Source organism: Chrysochloris asiatica, unplaced genomic scaffold (assembly GCF_000296735.1).
Source record: "Chrysochloris asiatica unplaced genomic scaffold, ChrAsi1.0 scaffold00221, whole genome shotgun sequence".
Taxonomy (NCBI): Eukaryota; Metazoa; Chordata; class Mammalia; order Afrosoricida; family Chrysochloridae; genus Chrysochloris; species Chrysochloris asiatica.
This window is the reverse complement of record NW_006408739.1, coordinates 2527346-2533312: the sequence shown is the minus strand read 5'-3', so window position 1 is coordinate 2533312 and position 5967 is coordinate 2527346.

Genomic DNA, 5967 nt, shown 5'->3' with positions numbered 1-5967 from the left:
GGCCAGGATGGCCAAACTTTGTCTCTCATACTTCAGACATATTGTCAGGAGGGACCAGTCGCTGGAGAAGGATATCATGTTTGGTAAGGTGGAGGGTTTGAGAAAAAAGGAAGGCCCCTAGCAAGATGGATTGCAAAGTAGCAGCATCAGTGGACTCAAGCGTGGCAACAATAGTGAGGTTGGCCCAGGATTGGGCAGTGTTTTGTTCTGTTGTGCATAAGGTCAGTATGAGTCAGTACCGACTCGATGGCACCTAAACAACAAGAACAATTCTTTTCTCTATTTAGATGTTCTCCTTAGGTGATTTCATTAATTGTTATTATTTTGAAATGTCATTTGTATGCTACTGATAGCACCACGTATCTCTACAAAGATCTCTCTTCTTAGTTCTACATTTGTTCTAAACACTTTTTTTAACCTTATTTTGAATGTCTCCAAAGCCGCTCAAATTCAACAAAAGCAAAACTGAAATGTTGATCCTAAAAATGCCTAAAACTCCTTCCACATATTTTATTTTAGAAAGACAGAGAGACATTTATTCCAGAAAAACTACTTTAATGATTGTTGTTAAGTGATGTCGAGTTGGTTCCAACACATGGCAACACTGTATAGGGTTGCTGAGGAGCAGTTGGTGAGCTTGAACTACCAAGCTTGTGGTTCAAACTGACCTTGAGGTCCAGCACATTAACCCACAGCTCCACAGGAGGACTCCTAAAAGAGTAGAAGAGACCCTGTGGAAAGATCTAATGTACAGGCAATCACTGAGTTATGAATGAGGTCCATTCCTAGGTGTGTCATTAAGTTAACTATGCAGGAAAGTCAGGACAGGTGCATACCATTCTTATTTAGTCTTATTTTAGTGCAAGAAAAGTCTTGAAGACTTTTCAATGATTTAAAAGCTACTCCTGCATCAGGTGAAGGAGATTGTGATGGATGTGTTGAGAGCAGGGGTTGGTTTAATCATAGAAGTGAGAGCAAATTTACATAACATTAAAAAGCAAGCATGAGTTGTTTGTATGCCAGACATTTGTTCTGTGGGGACTGGCTATATAAGTAAATCAGAGCCCTAAAAGGAATGAAGTTAGAGAATAGTATGGAAACAATATTTGAAGAGATACTGGCCCATGATTTTACAAAAGCCACGCTGGTGTTGTAGTTGTTCAGTGCTGTCAAGTTGGTTCAGACTCACAGCTACCCTGAATAAGGCTTTCAAGGAGTGGCTGGTGGGTTTGAATTGCCAGCCTTTTGGTTAACAGCCCAGTGCATATCCTACAGTAACATACCAAGATTCCTTAATTAATCCATTCATTTAAAAAGTCCAAAACAAACCCTAAGCACAATAAAACAAACAAAACAAAACATATCATAGGTGTATCGAAGTAAAAGTGTTGAAACACAATGATTAAGCAAACTATTAAAAGTAGCTAGAAGGGGAGTGAGGCTGAGGTTGCCACCTTCCAAGGAGTGATTAAGTTTGACCATTGGCCTCTCAACAAAAACAGCAGACATTAAGACACTGTGGATTATTATCTTCAAGGGGCCGAAATTGTGGAATGCATTGCTTACTCAGGAAAATTCTCCTTCAAAAATGAAGCAAAACTAAAGAGATATTCAGATGAATAAAAACAAAGACAATTTGTCACTTTTTGTTGTTGTTAAGTGTCATCGAGTCAGTTCTGACCCATAGTGACCCTGTATAGGGTTTCCGAGGAGCAGCTGGTAAGCTTGAATTGCCAACCTTGCAGTTCTAATGGCTTTGCAGTCTGGCGCATTAGCCCACAGCGCCACACTAAAGCCTACTAATTTATATTAGACTTTAATCAGTCAAAAATGTATAATGTGATGTCTAAAATAACCAATAAAATAAGTAAAATAATGTTTAACTTGGGATAATAGAAAATAACCAGGCACAAATACAGTTTTCTACCTGAGCAGACTTCAAAGTCAAGTTAAAAACCTCCATTTTCATGGTAAGCAAATAATGTTCCTAAGATAAAATAAAATGTGCAGCCACTGATATTTATTTGCAATAAAGAGACCTTTAAAAGGGATATAGAATAGGTAAGAAAAAAAGAAAGTAAATAGTAAGATGGTAGATTTAAGCCCAAATGTATCAGTAATTATCTTCAATATCAGTGAACTAAATATTTCTATTAAAATATGAACAGTGTCAGACTGGATTAAAAACATAAACTATATGTTGCTTAAAGACACATATTTAGACATAATACCAAAAGATTGAAAGGATAGAAAGGATAAAATAAGTATAAATCTGAAAACATTAACCAAAAGAAAGCTGAGAGAGATAGCTATATTGATATCAGATAAATAAGACTTTAGAGCAAGAAGCATTATTAGAGCTAAAAAGGAACATTGCACAGTAATAAAAATGTCAATATACCAGAAAGGCACAACAATCCTAAATTTGCTTATTCCTTGTAACATAGCTTCAAAATACATAAAGCAAATACTACATAAAGAGAAATGTTTAAATACAAAATCATTGTGGAAGATTTTAACACATTTTTCTCATAGAACAAGCAGTCAAAAAACTCAGTGAAAATAAGGAGATTTAAATAACATGATTAACAAACTGTCTTGATGAACACATACAACAGTGAGTCTAATAGCTACAGAATATATATTCTTTTCTTTTTTTACTTTTTATTGTGAATTGAGTGAAGGTTTACTGACAAGATCATAAGTTTTACACTCCACAAATCAGACACTTTGTTTCATCTCAGTGATTCCAAACCCCTCCAGTTTTCCCAATTATCCTACTTCCTCCCTGTGGTTCCTATTTCCATTCCACCCTCCTTCCCATATCTTATCAACTTTGTCCTTAGGTAAAAGTTGCCTTTTTTATTTTAAATGATAGACCATTGCAAGGTGAGTATACCTTACTAGTGTTGTTCCCCCTATATACTTATCTACTGCTTGGCTGAAAACTGGGCCAAGAGAATGGTTCTTTCCAGACCTGAAGGGTGGTCAAAGGTCATAGCCTCAGGTTCCTCCAATATCTTTCTAACCAATAAGCCTGGTCTTTTTTCCTTTATTTATTTATTTTTTTATATAATTTTGAGTTTTGCTCCACTTTTGCTCCCACTCTATCTGGGACCTTTTAATGTGATCCCTTTCAGAGCAGTTGGTAGTGTCAGCTGGGCACCATCTAATTTTTCTGATCTCAGAGTCATGGAGACTGATGCCCACATGTTCCATTAGTTCACTGGACTAATTGATTGCAAGCCTTTTCAATTTTCATTACTCTGTTTTCTTCCACACATGGAAACACCAATTGCTGCACCCTAAATGGTTGCCCATAAACTTTTAAGATCCCAGACACTACTCACCAAAGTAGGATGCAGAATATTGTCTTTGTGTACTATGTTATGCCAATTGACCATGGCGTCCCCTGAGACTGTGATTCTGAGCCCCCCAGGTCCAGCAACTCATTCCATTAAGATGCTTGATATGATCTAATAAGTTTCCATCACTTGGACCACATTCATAGTTGTATTTGCAGCAAAAATTTTCTTTCAAATCCTTATGTTTATGGGTATGTCCTTACTCTTCCTCCCATACCCATTCAGCCTGTGTATCTGTCCATGTATCTACCTACATAAAACTGTTGTTCCAAGGTTGTGTATTTGACACTTTAGCCCTTGCATACTTCCCTGTGTTTTTACCTTTCTTTATCATTCTTCTGCCAACCTCTTTCTTCTTGTTTATTGCCCTCCTTTTTCTTATATATTGTCCTTCCCATCAACTGAGTTTGCATGTATCTGCCTTCTCCCTTCCTTCCCACTCTTGGTAATCATCAAAGATTGTTACTTTTACATGAAAACCTTTTCTTGAGTTTTTACAATAGTGATATCATTCAATATTCGCCCTTTTGTGATTAACAAATTTCATTCAAAGGAGCTCTGGTAGCGTAGTGGTTACGAATTGGGCTGCGAACTGCAAGGTCAGCAGTTCAAAATTACCAGCTGCTCCGCAGGAGAAACATGAAGCTTTCTGCTCCTGTAAAGATTTTCTGCCTCGGAAACCCTGTTCAGGGTCACTATGGGTCAGAACTGACTCGATGACACTTAACAACAACAACAATTTAATTCAACATAATGTCCTCAAGGTTCATCCATGTTATAAGGTGCTTCACAGCATTGTTATTCTTCAGTTTTGTATAATATTTCATTGTGTATATGTACCAAAGTTTGTTTAGCCATTCTTCATTGATGGGCATTTAGGCTGTCTCCATCTTTTTGCTAATGTGAATCGTTTTGTGATAAACATAGTTGTGCATATGTCTACTCATGTCCTGCCTCTTAATTCCTGTGACTCTATATTCAGTACAAAGATTGCTGGGCCATATAGTTTTCTATTTCCAACATTCTAAGGAAGCACCATACCACTTTCCATGGTGATTGAACTATTTTACAGTCCCACCAACAACGTAGGAGGGTCCTGGTCTCTCATTACCCTCGCCAGCATTTGTTGTATTTTTATTTTCTTAAACTTTGTTATTAGTGGGTGAAATATTTCATTTTTTGTTTTGATTTGCATCTCTCTAAGGAACTGTGGACTGCGAAGTAGGTTTGAACCAAAAGGTTGGTGGTTCGAGCTCACCAGCTGCTCCTTGGAAACCCTATACATGGTGGCTATGAGTTGGAACCCACACAACAGCACTTAGCAACAACAACTACAATGGCTAATGAACATTTCTTAATATGTTTGTTGGCTGCCTGAACATCTTCCTTGGTGAAGTGTCTGTTCATGTCCTGTTCCCATTTTTTAATTGGGTTGTTTGTCTTTTTGCTTGTAGAGGTGTATACATATTCTTTTCAAGATCTCACAGAACATTTAACAAAACTGCCATATTCAGAGTCATAAAGCAAGTCTCAACACATTTCAAAAAATCATAGCCACACCAGAGTATGTATATTCTTGGCTTTAGTGGAATTAAGCAAGATAATTTGGAAATGCATGTGCTTAGAAATTAAGAGCTAAGCTTCTGAAAACTATGAATCAAAGGCAAAATTGCATATATAAAAAACTATAATCCAATACTTTAAAACCAATGATTAAAAAAGATGCCCATATCCAAACCATGTTTCTATAGATGTTTGTAGGTCCAAATTCATACAGTCAAAAAGAAGGCTGATAATCAATAGGCTAAGATCAACCTCAATAAAAAAAAAAAAAAAAGAACAGAACACTGAATTAGAAAAATTGAAATATTAGAATTAGAGAAAACCAGATTATTGAACTCAAGGAAATGAGCAGAAAGAAAAAAGAGAAGAGTGTCAATTAATGAAATAGAAAACAGAAAAAGGACCACCACCAACAAAACAACAGACTTTTTAAGAAAATGAATGTAAGTGATAAAAATCCTACAAAAGATGATTAAGAGAAAGAGCAAATAATCAATGCTAGGAATGATACACGGACTATCACCATAAACACTACAAATATTAAAATGATAAGGTATTGCAAAAAAACTGCATGTCAACACATTTTAAATTGTTGATGAACTAGACGTTTCATAAAACATTGTTATAGCTGCTGGTGGTTGTTAACAAGTTGATGCTGACTTGTGGCAGCCCCGTGTGGTGTGTACAAAGCAGAACTGCCCTAAAGGTCAAGGCTGTGAACTTTCGAAAGAGGATTGTCAGACCTGTCTTCTAAGATGTGACTGGGTGAGTTCAAGCCACCAAGCTTTTGTCTAGTAATACAGTATTTAACCCTTGTGCCACCCAGAAGCAATGGTTAAATACTGGACTACTACATGAAAGGTTAAAACTAAAATTTAAAACTTACATGCGTCAAAACAGCTAGGTACTGGTACAATGAAAGAGACATAGACCAATGGAATAGAATCGAGAATCCAGATATTAACCCAACCACTTAGAGCCAAATGATTTTCGACAAAGTGCCTAGGCACATTGCATGGGGAAGAGACAGTCTCTTTAA